We start from the raw sequence: 14,284 nt of genomic DNA on the forward strand, positions 1-14,284 counted from the left end.
TTTAACATTCTTTTTCAATCCCTCTATCTTCCCAGAAAGGGAACAGAAGGAGAATAAAGGGAGAAAGAGAGATGGATTGGAATGCACAGCTTTAATGAAACAATAATGATGAAAAAGAAAATAATTAAATAAATACAAATACATACAAAACTGGTATCACTAACTCGGTAACACTCAGGTCACTACAGAGGCGGCAGGACAGCCCCGGAAAAGTCCTGGACCAGACTTCTGGACTAAGCAGTAGATGGAATTCAGGAATCCACAGATTCAGGAACACACAGATTGGGATCAAAGGCAGAAGGACAGATGGAGTCCTCTCAGGACACCAGCAACGAACAAAGAAAAGTTGACCCTTGTGATCCCTCAGCTTTATACTGAGTATGATGCATATGGCAAGGAATACTTCGGTCCATTTTGGGTCACCTGTTTAGTCCATTACTCACTGCATTACTCACTATTTCCTCCCTTTCATTTCTGGTGCACAAGAAGTCTAGCAGAACAAAGTGCAGTTATTGAGAAGAGACTTAACTGAAAAGTAAAGTTACTAAAAAGAAAATAGGTTCTGTCCTGGCTCAAACCAGGACACTCCAGGAGAAGACAACTTTTTGAATGGACAATGGAGCAGATCAGTTTTGTGGTTCAGTCAGGTTTCCTATACCTGTCAGGTTTCTAGACATTGAGGGTGACTGCCACATGCCCAGAGTCTTTGTAGCATGCTGTCCTCTGATCTGTGACACTGGCTAAGCTGTTGTGTTCTGCTATGTCACCTGTGCAGTGCCTTCTGCAGCACCTGAGAAAGAGCTCAGCATCTAAGCTTGACATTGTGACTACGGTGATATCCCATGTGCAGCTCCAGCTATTGACACAGATTAATTGATCTTTAGCGGTATAATTGGATAACGGGGTTGCAGCCAGGATTTCTTGCATCCTTTTCATTTTGAGTGTTCACTGTGTGCAGCAGGTGACATCTTCACATCAGAATATTGCATCTAGCATCCTCTTTGTTATGGGTGAAGCCACCTTTAGCATAGGAGAAGTATTCTGGAGATACTCCTGTAGACCCTTCAGCTACTAGAAGGCCACTAGAAGGTCTTCCTAGAGTCTTTACTTCTCTAGGTTGAATGAACCCAACTCTTTCAATCTGTCTTCATACAAGAGGTGCTCCAGCACTCTGATCATCTTGTGGCCCTTCTCTGCACTTTGTCTAAGAGCTCCATGTCCTTCCTGTGCACAACTGCACAGGGTGGAATCTGCAGAACTGGACACGGTACTCTGGGTGGGGCCTTGAAATAACAAAAAATATTATCAAAACCAGGTCTGTCTTGGCTGCACTATCCTTTCCCCAAAATCTATCATAATATATTTTTAAAATATCATTTCAACAGTGGGATGATCTTTTTTATTTGTCTGCATTGAACCAGCATCTCTCCTTTCTAAACACTGTTTGATGAGAAAACTATTTCTATGACTACATACCTGCATGGCTGCTGTCTTGAACTTAAAAGGGAAAGTACTTTGGAAATTATGAATCAAAGATTAGCACTTCAGTGTCTTGAGGATTTTGGATACTAGTTCTGCTGAATGGGCTTTGATCTCCTACAAGGCGGTGTTTAAAGAAGAACAAAAATAAACTGTAACTTAAGATATATGTTGCTGTGGTTGCCTTTTGGTCTCTTCCCTTCACAGATAAAACATGGAACAAAGGTCCTTCAGAACTGTGTTTTCTAAAGATGTGTCCTTCCTGCTCACCTTCTATAATGTTGCATCCCATTGGAAACTAAAATTTACAGGCCTTTTTTTTTTTTTTTTTAAATATCCATAAATTCTGCTCTTATGTTAAGGAGCAAACAATTGATAAAAAACATTGTGGCTTTGTCCTAATTATTATAAATTTGTATCTTCTGTGTATGCAGTCATCTCTACTCAAAGATTTCAAAAGATGCAGCTGTGAGGAAATGCTCTCCCCATTTCATGTGTGAGGTAATTTATTTGCTGTGAGGTTACAGGATTTATCCAAAGCCAAGCAGCAAGCTTGTGGCAGAAGGATGTACACCCTAGTCTCTCTATAGATTCCCAGGATTCTGCTCTAACCACTCATCCCTGCTGCTTTACACAGTCCATGACAGCTTATACAGAAAGGAAGCATCAAAGATTTCTGTATCACTGGTATGTAATCATTTTGTAGACAGTCTAATAATTCTTTGGTAGATTATACTCAGCCATAATCTCCTCCAGTGTAATTAGAGAATAGATTTAGTCATCTAAGTGAGCATAATATGTGTAAGTGGTGTGTTATAGGATATAATTTAAAACCTTTTTTAAATTGCACCTGCTCTTTTCATCAGCTATCTTGCTGATTCTAAGAAGCAAGCAGCCTATGACGCAGTTCACCCTTGATGTAACTCCAGAGCAAGAATTTGGATTGTTATGTTCAAGTGAAGTTGTTGTAATTAAATTGGAATAAGCTCCTCAGCATTTCAGTGATTCAAATCCCCTTTCAGCTAGGTATTTTAAAAAGGAGATAGCCAGCCAGTCTTTTTTCTGTTGCAAAACACATTGAACAGTAATTCTGATGACAGCAAACCAAAGCAGAGGAAAACAGAGTTCTTGCTTTAAATATATAATAGAAGATCTTAAGAGTATGAAGGTCTCCATGTTGCTAATGATCAGCCCTGCTTTTTAATCAAAAGCATGAAGCCTAATTAATGACTTCTAAATTAGCCCCTGCTCAGGTTGCTGGTATACCCTGAAAAGGTTCAGATGCCACAATATTTCATTCTCACTGACATTTAGACTGGGAACAGAAAATTATTTTCTCTTTTGGTTGTATAATGAAAATATAACTTCTGATCTGCAATTAAGTTTGACAGCAAAGGTGTCCAAAGCTTATCCATAATTTCTACACACCATGGAGCCTTCTGCTGTCTATGGTGAGGAGAAGAAATTCTTTTTGCTATTTATGGTTCCTGGATCTTTCCTAATAAAGTTTCTTTTTTATGTAGGGTTCCATATGCAGATTCTGTCCTTGCTTTTTGTTTTGTCAGCTTACCTAACTAGTTTTACTGATCTAGCAGTTACTGATAAGCACTGTGGTATTTCAGTGTCTTGACTAATGTGTGACATGTAGCACTAACTGAAATTTGGACTATCAGTCCTGTGTTTTTTACGGGAATTGGTTCTGCAGAAGTGCTAGGCTGGCTTAGCCCATGTTAATGAGCTAGGTTCCTAAAGAGATACAGAAAGAAAAGCAAATACCCTGAGAAACCCAAGTCTGATCACCTAGTTGTGCAGCACTACTGAGGACGTGCTGACAGAGTACATTCAGATAATTAGTTCTGCTGGTAAAAAGCATAAAAAAGCTGTAAAATGAAGCAATAGCAGATTTGGGACTTAGGTACAACTCTGTTTTATAGACTTAATGTCTCTTTTTTAGATTTAGTATTTTCTGTGCCTTCCCCAGATTCCCCACAGCTGCACCAACTTAACACTCTTTTTTCTTCCTGTTCTTAGTCTGAAACCTCTATTTTAAAATGTTTTTTGTCCTTGGCTTTCTGACCTCCTCCACAGCCTCCTTTTAACTTTCCTGTCTTCCCATCAAACTTTGCAGTTTCATCTCCACACTTAGTGTCTGTTTTGGGGCTGGCATTGGTGGACAACGCAGCAAGGTTACTGTCCTTGAAGACACGGAGAGAAATGTAAAGGTGCTGTGTGACAGGAGCAAACCACACTTGTTTTCCTAAACCAGAGCTGTGGACCTGCATGATTACACCTAGCAGTGAAACTATTTTCACCTCTGTATGGAGGCACAGGCTGCGTGCTGAGGAGGCACACAACAGATACAGCCCTTGTAAGTGTTTGAGGACAGGCTGGATGGGGCTTTGAGCAACCTGGTCTAGTGAGAGATGTCCTTACCCATGGTGTGATTTTTAAGGTCTCTTCCAAACCAAACTGTTTTATGATTTGGGTGGGACTGGCAAACAGAGCAGGCCACTGCTCCACATGCCATGGTGGAGGCATGCTGGATGGTCAGTGCCATTTAGCTGTGGGCCTGGCAGTGCTGGTGCTCTTGCACCCAAAAGAACTGGTAAATGAGGTAGCAGCCACATTTTAAATTGTCTGCTTTACTTTCTAGACTTATCCTGTGTGTGAAATGGAGAAAGGATCCTTGGGCATTCAGCTGCTGGAGGGGCAGGAGCCCTCTATGACACTTCACACATGACCGGCAAGTCCCCAGTCATGAGGTCATCCACCCCCTCAGATTTGTGAAGTTTGGTGGGCTACCTATTTTTGGCAGTCTGGCTGGTAAGTGAGGAAGCAGCCACATTTTAAATTACCTGCTTTACTTTCTAGACTCATCCTGTGTGTGAAATAGAGAAACACAAGCCACCGTACAATTGTTTGACTAAACCTGAATAAACGAGCCCCTTCTCTTGCAACACCTCACATGATGGGGGCACCTGCACCCTCTCCTGGGTGTCCAAGATGGGGAGGGTGAGGATGTGTGCACTGCTTTCCCCTCACGCATGTGAAACCCGGACGCTTCTCCTCGGCACTATTCTCCTCTCCCCGTGCTCTGGTGGCCTCTTAGAATCACAGAATCGGCTGGGTTGGAAGGGACCTCTGAGATCATCAGGTCCAACCCTTGATCCACTACCGCTGCAGTTACCAGACCATGGCACTGAGTGCCACATCCAGTCTCTTTTTAAATATCTGCAGGGATGGAGAATCCACCACTTCCCGGGGCAGCCCATTGTCTCTTGTCTCGATGCGCCTTTTGGGGGTGCGCCCACCGACGGGAGGCACCGGTGGCCACCACTTCCCCCCCTGAGAGTAGGAGCCAGAACCGGCGCTCCCACCCGCGGGGGTTGGGGGGCGTCGGGAAGACCTCGCGGCGAGGGCAGGAACGGCACCGAGCGAAGAGCCGGTGACACGCCAGAAACGGGAGGGGTCCCCGATGTTTCCGGTGCCCATGGGCTACCCCCTGCCCAGGCAGCGCCGCAGCAGGGTGATAGCGGACGGGTGGAGCGGCGCTGGCCCGGTCCGACCCCACCGCACGGCAGCCGCGCCCTCCCCCTCCGCCGCCGCCCCCCCGGCCGCCACTCGCCGCGCAGAACCGTTCGGCGGCGGCTGCGCGCGCAGGGGGGAGGGGGCGGCGGGGTCGAGGCTGCTCCCACCGGGAGGGACCGACGGCACCGCCAGGCTGAGGGAGCGGAGCGGAGCCTGAGGCGCGGTGAGGTGCGGCAACCCTGCCGGTAACGCTGCGGGGCAAGGCAAGGCAGGGCCGGGCCGGGCGGCATCGCTCCTTGCCCCTTCCCTCTCCGAGCGGGGCCGGGCTGATGCTGTAGCGCTCAGCAGACGGGAGGGTGTAGAGGCTGCGAGCACCGACCTGCCCGGCGGAGATCGCCCCGTCAGCACCGGGCGGCGGCGGCGGTGAGGGAGGCGGAGAGGGAGGAGGATGGCGCAGGGCCGGTTTCCAGAGTCGGTGCGGACCGTGTCCCTCGGCGCCTCCGCGCACCTGGCTCCTGGGGCAGGGGGAGGCACCGCACCGCCCTGGGCGGGGGATGCGGGCACCGCGTAACATGGCTGCCCCGCCGCGGGGGCGTCGGGCCCGGCGGGGGCTGAGCCCCGGTAGGGCGGGGGGGGGTCTTGGTGTCTGAGGCTACCATGGGCAAACGCTGTCCCCGGCTGTCCCTCGTCTTCCCGTTGGAAGAAGGGCTGTCTTTCCTTGGCTTGCCCTCTGCTAGCTGCAGTTTTCCCCTCTGCTCTTTAAGGACCTGCCATAGGGTCTCCCCCCTTCTCTCTCTCTCTCTCTCTTTTTTTTTTTTTTTTTTTTGAAGGTGCCTTTTCACGCAGTCACCTTGAAATCTAGATGCCTTCATGTGCATTTCTAAGCATACTGTTACGGTCCTGTAGGTTTCATTCGCTTGAGCAAGCTGATGAGTTGATACATCTTCCTGCAAAGCGCTTATAAAATTGACATCTTAATTTTTGTTACTAGAGTCTATGATTAACCTGATTAAAAAAAAAAAAAAGACCTTTTTTCCTAGTATTGGTAATTAGAGGGAGGAAAATAATATTAAACCAGCATCTCAAGAAGAAGATAGCTTTGTGAGAGGCCTTATGCTATAAGTTTGCATATGTATAAATTATCACCATGAAAAATGTCCCTAGAACCAAATAAAACCACTGATACCCGAAAGATACAGAACTTTCATTATCCCATATAAGTAGTTGTTCTGCAGTAGGCTTTGTACATTCTGTGATGTAAACTGTGTATGCTAAATTTACTCAGTAGTTTAGAAGGTGACAAATACATTAACTTGTGGCAAGTGGAGTGACTGGCTCATTTGGTGATAGACAACTTTTCAGCTCTTGGTTTAAAAGTTGTTTTAGAATTAGGGATTTACAGCATCCCTAAGCACACTGGGTTGTTCATAACGTGCAATAAAAAACCTCCAGACAAATAAAAAGAAAGCTCAGACTCTCAATCATACGTATTTAGGAAGTTGTTCTCTGACTTCCACTAATTTGAGATTAATCAGAAGTAAAGTGAACTTAAACTATTCATAGTGCTATGAGCTTTTCCAATCAGTTAAGATTCCAGAGGTTACACAGTCTGAAAATACAGGTGTTATATTGTGGTGTCCTTTATTGATATGAGGAAGTTTTGACCTCCCCAGAAAGTATTTCTGATGCTTTGAATTTAAGGGTTTTGTGGTAACTTCATTTTTTGGAAGACCTTTGTAACTTTTTTCCTGGTAAAGAAGGGCATGGTTTAAGCTTGATTTGTTTACTCTTGCTGAGTTCGGTATTTTTGGTAAAGGGTACTGAATTTGGTGCTCTCTCCTCCCCTTCAGAAGTCATCAACCATGGGTGCTTTATGCTGCTTGCATGTGGGGAGGTGTGTTATTTTTTTCTAGAATCTTCCAGGAAGAATTTTTTCATTTGTTATGGACTTGAAGAGTTGTGAAACTGGACACTGTCCCTCTAGTCTGTTGGCCTTCTCTTTCTGTAAATTCAGCAGATGGAGAAATTTCATGGAATTGCTGTCCATACCTTCCCCCTCTCTAAGGTGGTTTCTGCTACAGTGTTTTGCCTGACATCCTAGCGTTTATAAACTGGTATTGCAACACTTGCTCTTGTTTTAGGTTATATTTTAAACTGAACTGGGACTCCATCAAGGTACTTGGATGCTTTTTATTTTTGCTCTGTTGACATAACGATGTTGCTAACTTGAAATGACTTACCAGTCAGTGAGCATTAGCCAGCTGTGTGTGGAGGTGGACAAGCTCTGCTGTGCAGTGATCAGGCCCTGACTGAACTGCAGAACTGGATTGTGCTGGCTCTACAAAGACAGAAGGCTACATGTAGCTAAGTATTGTGCAGCAGCTAGCAACTTCCCGGTATGAAGTGTTGTTTTGTACAAAGATGCTTTAGATGCCAGCAACTCCTAACAAGGGTCTAAGCCCCAGTGACAGAAGCAGGAAAACAGGTGCTTCTCTAACAAATGGAGAGTGTTAAAAATGCAGTCTTAGGCTGCAGACTCCACTAGCAGCTACAAAAGGAATAGAGTTCTGTATCTGCCTAGAGACTTAATTAAGTGCATTGACATCCACTCGGTGAAAAGTCTGTAAAAATAATGAATTTTCCGTATGTGCGCAGCCTGCGATAGAAATGAGACTGAAATCAGTTGGCTTTGAGATGACTGACCTTGATTTGTTTTTAAATAGAACTACGTTTTCATTAACATAATTAAGATTACTTGAGGCAAAAAATAAAATCCTATCTGCCTTTGAAAGATGCCTACATTGAAAAGTTGGATGAGTGTGTATTCGACAATTAAAACAGAACTGGTTGGTCAAAGGACTGAAAACTTTTGTAGCTGAAATCTTACCATTTGTTAGGACTTCTAATGCTGAAGGGCTCTCATTTGATGGCCAGTATCTGGTTTGCTAGACAGTCTTAAGAATCCTGGCAGCTGTTGACAGGAATATTCCAAATTTTCCCACATAAAGCAAGAGAAGTATTTTCAGTTTTTTCCTGGCTGGTTATGCATTTGCTTAGTTAAATAACTGAAGGGGGTGTATTGCTTAGAAAAGCTTTAAAATGCAACTTGATTTTATTGCTGTGTAGGGAACTGCTGCTTCCTGTAATTCAAAAATAAAAGTGAATTTTTACTGGAGAAAATGGCTATCCCTAATCCCTGACTAGAAGTTGCTCATTTCAAGCAAATTCTTGAGAAATTTTCTGTAAGTAGTTAGTGCAAAAAAAAAAGAAAAAACAACCTTGACCATAGCTTGCTAAGTTTCATCTGCTTATAACTCTTCTTGGGTATCTTATACACAGCATCCTAGAGGGACCATCAATTGGTAAACTGGTATCATTGTCAAGAAGTCAGGCTAAGGCCTAATAATAATGAAATGTCCAAATGATTGGGACACATGGATCTGGCATGGTTTGTGCTTTACTTTCAGGAACAGTCTCTGCTTTCTAATTTCTTAATAATGCAACCAACGTTCCTCTCTCCTGATAAGTCATGCATTAAAACTGTCCAAATTGTCAATTAAAAAAAATAACCTTTCAGTGTTTCCTAAGATGTGAACAATATTATTATTGTGGCTTTCAGTTTGCTGTCTTTGTTCTAGGCCTGCAGCTGAATGAATTTTGCTGTTCATTTCTGTTTTTGGAAACGTTGCTTTTCTGCAGGATGCAGAGATCACATGTCTTGTCTCAGTGCATAAGGCACTAGGCTTGATTTGTGAATGGAAATACAAGCTTCTCTCAGGCACAGGAAACATCTTCATCTGAAGGTTAAAACAGAGGTTCAAACCCAACAGCTAAACCCTGAACAAACTTTTCACAGCTGTAACAGACCTTTCTCATGGTACCCCATTAAAAAAAAATACATGGAAGAGTTGAGAATAAATAACGTGTGGTCTATTCGTTATATTCTTCCATACTGAATGAAACAGCCTTGATCCACCTCTGAGATGGTGGGTCAAGATCTTCCTTCAGCCTTGATCTACCTTCAATTGCTGCCTCTCAGTTTTTCCTTCATTGTAAATGTTTCTTGCAGGCTAGGTCACTCACCCTTTTTTGTAGCAATGAAAACAGATTTACTGAAATATTTAAACATTACTGAAATAGTTCAGAAGCACAGCTGGGCTTCTGTTTTATAGTGAGGAAAAGTCATCCTATAATGCACATCCTGTAGTGAGGAAAAGTCATCCTATAATGCACATTCTATAGTGAAGAAAAGTCATCCTATAATGCACAGAAACACATTGTATGTCTTTGCAGTATAAGCATTATAGAAAATTAAAATTCTGGTCATCACCAGAATGCATTTGGAACTTACCAGCAAGTTATTCAGAAGCTTTCTATAGTTCTGTTACCTAAAGCACCTGTTCCAGACCACCTTTAATTTGAAGAAACTGTAGAAGTGAAGGTGGAAAAATTAGACCGTATGATAAGTAAAAGTGGTGTTCTCACCAAATTCCTGTGGAGGTCTGAGATAAAACCATAGTCTTGACCCTCCTGTTCTTGTCTTTGTGGATATCTGCACTGTCTTGAAAAGATAATGTTGATTATCACCAGCATTAACAATGGGTTATCTAAAACATTCACAGGTGTGCTTGAAAAATTGAGGATTGAGACTGTACAACATTTTGGTTATGTATGTGCTTCAGAAAGCTGGAGACTTGTGCCACCAAAACTCTTGAGGACAAACTTTAGAAAATGTTTGAAAGATGAATTTGTGTGATGTATCTGTCTACCTTCACTAAGCTGACTGAAGTCAAAGTGTGTAGTTGGTGTTTCCATCTGAGCTGGAAGTCTTGCCAACAGAGCCATGCTGAGTAACCAGTGCAGCAGTAATGCTCCTAGGTGAAGGTTTGGCTTGATCAAGCTGAAGCTTTTCCAGCTTATGCCTCAAATCATATCAATACAAGGCAAATTTTATGGTTCAGTTCTACTCTTAGTAATATGAGATGAATGCTTTTTTGTTGTCAGTGCTGACTGCTTGGTCTCACTGACCTTTTCTTAATAACTTGAGCTTTTTTTTTTTTATTATTTCTTGTGAAGAGGAGCTGTAACAAGGGTAGCTGACTTCTCATGTAGCATCTTTTACTGGTCTGGTATTGTTCTGCATGATGGTGACTGGGTACTATTAGGTTTTTAGGCAAGAGATTATATTGGTTTAGAAAACAAAAATTTTTCATTAGAGCAGAACTGTTCGTACATGTGCATCATTTAACATATCCTGTATGGTCCCTGCTCCCAAAGGGAGTAGCTCAAAGGAATAGCTACTTCAGATATATTTTTTTAATTTGGTGTAAGTTTTAATTGAAATAAACAATAATTCTTAATTTACATTTCAGAACCCCCAGCTAGCCTGTGGTGTTAAAACCAAAGAGTTTTTATGTGTGACTTTAGGGACATCTTCAGCTTTTCTCAAGATAGTATTGCAGGACATTAAGTTATCAGCAATTAAAAAAAAGCATGAAGAGCAAGTGCATGTTTAGCTCAATAAGCATGAGTTAAATTGCAAGGCATTTTTTTTTGACTCTGTTTGCTCACACTGAACTTCTTCATTGCTTACTGCTTCCTAGCAAGTGCTGTGCTTTTATTATAAGCCTATTGTTTTGATTTCCAGTTGAAAGAAAAGATGGAGAAAATAACTTTCTCTTGGCCAAAGCAGTCTTAGTGTTTTAGGAGTTAGCTTTGGAATTGCTTGAACAAAAAGTTTTAAGTAGAGCCACAAAAAAGAGTAGTTCATAATATTGAAAATTTTTTTTTGTAAGATTTTTAATAAATAAGACATAGTAACTTTGAAAGCTACTGTTGGCAAGACAGTTTTCATGAAGTTTGTAACTTCTGTAAAACAAGTAATCACTTTGTGCTTGATGTTTGTAGAGTATTTTGGAAAAAAGTAGGATTAGTTGGCTTGAATAGAATTAATATCTATTTGATACAGGAGTGTAAAATTTTTTTTTTGAGAAGTAATTCTATTTAAGCAGTAAAATTCTTGAACTTTATAAAAGATTACTTCAGTACAAAATCAGAGCTTTAAGAGAAACATTACACAGTGTTATTCTGGGAATAAAATTAAAAAAAACCAACCCCCCCCCCCCAATGTCTTGAGCATTTAGCACAAAAATCTTCCTTTCTCCAGTTTGGACTGTGGCTTGCTAAGCTCAGAGTACTTTGTTGTGGGAATATATTTATTTCAGTTTTCCTAGGTCAGGGGGAAGGCTCCAAAACATACTGAATAATTTATGCCCATCCCTGTTCTCCTAGGTGTGTGGCTTCAGTTTCTGACAGTCATGTGTTCATGAAAGGAGGACGGGATGGTGCAATCCATCCTGCATGTCTCTTGCTGTAACAGCATTATTTTTCTGTTCCTATATTTGTAAGTGAAAAATTACATCTAAATGAAGCCTTCTCTAGCCTATGTCACAACCTTTCTGTACAGACTTAAGTAATAACAATGTTTTTCTTTGTTGACCACTCTAAAAGTCTGATCATGGACCGGTTTTGACACTAACGGTGCAAATTGTTCTCATCAGAATTTGCGACCCTTCTTAACACAATTATCATTTATAAGATCCTAATACTGTGAAATGGAAAATACTGTAGAGTAAAATGTTCCAGATCTTGATATTTTTCAACCTGAAGATCAGCATTTTGTGTCTTATCAGGATTAATGAGTTAGTTTTCCTGAGGTACAGCTTCCATGTTCCTATTTCAGCAGCAGAGTGGTTTTCAGACATGTTAATGAATCCTTGATAGTCATAGCATTGTTTTGTTGTGGGTTTTGTTTTTGGTTTTTTTTTTTTTTTGTAAAAGACCTTTAAGATCAAGTCCAACTGGTAATTTTGCACTGCTAAGTTCACCACTAAACCGTGTCCCTAAGCACCACATGTTCAAGGCCAGGTTGGATGGTTGGATGGGGCCTTGAGCAACCTGGTCTAGTGGGAGGTGTCCCTGCCAAATAGGGGTGTTGGAACTAGATGATCTTTAAGGTCTCTTCCAACCCTGGCGTTCTATGATTCTGTGAAAATGTGGGTCTGAGGTATCACCTGTTGAGAAAATCGGGCCTGTATTCCAACATGTTGTAAAGAACTGTGGCTGTGAATGGGAAACAAGGTGATCTTTCAGATCTCTTTGCAGTAATTCCCAGTGTTTTCTAGGGTTTTCAGGATTCCCTTTGGTTGGCAGAGCAGATGATGTGTGAAAAAAAGAGTAGGGATTAGCAGTAGGTGGTTTTGTAAGATAGCCTGATTTATTAGAGGTACCGTGAAGTAGGAGTATTCTGTTCCTCCCACAGATGAAAGATGCTTGTTTGCCTTTGAGTCAGGATGTTATCTTTTGAGAGGGCAAAGAGTTGGTAAAGGTGTGAAAATGAGAATGAGGACAACTTGAAGTTGAATTAAGGAAAAAAAGCAAAATGAAGTAGGAAAGTAAAAATGCCCTCCTTAGATAGGCAGCTGCTAACAGACTGCTTTAGTTATGTGATGGAGGAAGATGAAGTTCAGTAGTTTTCTGAACAAACACGGGGTGTGAGTGTATCTGAGAAACTGCCATCCTTGCCATATTTAAAATGAACCAAATGAGGTTATAGGAAAAACTGCTACCTAGCAAATGGAGTAAATCTGAACTGTAGTAGATTGCCTGCTAGCTTCCCTCTCTAGAACCTTAATTAAGATCCCAGTGCCAAGACTCACGACAATCATGTTTTTAGTACAAGGTTCTAATATTTATCTCGCAGTGTTTAACTTTTACATACACCCTGTGTGAAATACAGTGTATGCTGAAATAAACATTAGTCATAGAGTAGCTCACTCATACTTTCATACTTAAAAAGCATTAAAAAAATAGCAGTTTGGTTTTGGGTCAGTAACAGTTGGTGTATTTAAAAGAAAAATTCGAAAACCTTAGAAATACAGATGAGACTGCTTTATTCTAAGGAGAACTTCAGGAGTCCATAGAATACCACAGACCCACAGTTTTCTAATTCTTTTCCCTGCCTACTCTGTCTATAGGTAGGAAAAAAATCTGCCTTGCATGCATTCCAGTTCGTTCAGTAACACAGTGGCTGAATCATCCCTTCCCATCTTTTTAAGCCTACCTGGCACCGTTTGGTGTATAAGTTGAAGAACTTAATGTTATAAAAATAAGCACTGTGTATCACTTCAACCTTTCTTCCTAGGCTGTTGGGTGTCTAATACCTTTCTACTGCCTTATGTATTTAAAACAAATCCACTTAGTTTGTGTTTAGAATGAAGCAAATATTTCTTTTGAAAACTGAGATCCACAGTAAGCCTGCAAGTTATTCCAAGATTTTGGCTGGTCTGGCAAGGCATGAGAAAACAAACTGAGATGACTAAATAATGACTTACCTGAAGGTAGATGTGAAATCTTATGGTGCTGGAGCACAGTCCCGTAGACATCACCAACAGGGCAAAATAAATGTACATACTAAAAATAATTCATAGCAAATTACTGAATGGTTTCATTAGTGATGAAGCTTGGTCAGTGCTCTACATGTTACATTTCAGTTTAATCACAATGCTCTGATGACTTGCAAGTAGTAAGAGTGGCAATAAAAATGGGGTTTTGTCTTCAGGGCTGCCTCCAAGACACTCATCTAGAACCAGTAATGTACTGAGACTTAGTGACACAATATGCAAATCTGCAGGTAGGTGTCCCCTGACAGATGTAATTATCACCACTCCAACTTCTAGCAGCTTGTCCCTTTCCACTACTCAAAACTCTGTTTGTAAAAGGGGTTTGGTTTGTTTCCTAATGCATTTTTGACTCACTGGCTGATTATTCTTTATATATAATCTTACCTGAATAAAAAGGTTATGCAAGTTCCCTTGACAGTTCTGCAATTTGTTGGTAGAAGGCTCCTTTAACACATCTTATCTTGAAGGGGTTTTTTGTAAGTTTGAGCATTAGTATGACCTAACCTATTAGGTTCATAACCTATAGGCAAACTCTTTAGGGTTTTCTTCACAAACAATTACCACTTTATGGAGTATAGCCTTTAACCAGAAGATGTTCTTTCTTTGGCTTAATATTGGAAATCTGCTATTCTGTGAGAAGTGGTACTGCTTAAAAAAAAAAAAAAGTCAAATTTATGGTTTGAAAGATGTCCAAATTAATGGTCAAAAGCAGCTTTGCACACCCCTCCACCCCCAGCATTCTGGGGGCAAACTATCGATTGTATTTGTTTCTAGAAAGTCCAAATGTGTGCAATTATTTTCACTTGTTCAGGATA

The 14,284-nt window shown here is 41.5% G+C and overlaps 2 protein-coding genes across 6 annotated transcripts in view; one reads left to right on the forward strand and one right to left on the reverse strand.

Annotated features, from left to right (window-relative positions):
• Positions 1-14,284, reverse strand: part of PLEKHA8 (pleckstrin homology domain containing A8) — a 171,851-nt gene that overhangs the window by 47,128 nt on the left and 110,439 nt on the right. The gene's annotated exons all lie outside the window — the stretch shown is intronic.
• Positions 5,106-14,284, forward strand: part of SCRN1 (secernin 1) — a 37,745-nt gene continuing 28,566 nt past the window's right edge. For 3 of the 5 annotated variants that reach the window (XM_071735605.1, XM_071735602.1, XM_071735606.1), the window contains exon 1: positions 5,106-5,235. The gene's annotated coding sequence lies outside the window, so the exon portion shown is untranslated. Of the gene's footprint in view, positions 5,253-14,284 lie in introns of all 5 variants that reach the window. The other 2 variants (XM_071735603.1, XM_071735607.1) reach the window with 2 other exon arrangements.

Source organism: Heliangelus exortis, chromosome 2 (assembly GCF_036169615.1).
Source record: "Heliangelus exortis chromosome 2, bHelExo1.hap1, whole genome shotgun sequence".
Classification (NCBI taxonomy): Eukaryota; Metazoa; Chordata; class Aves; order Apodiformes; family Trochilidae; genus Heliangelus; species Heliangelus exortis.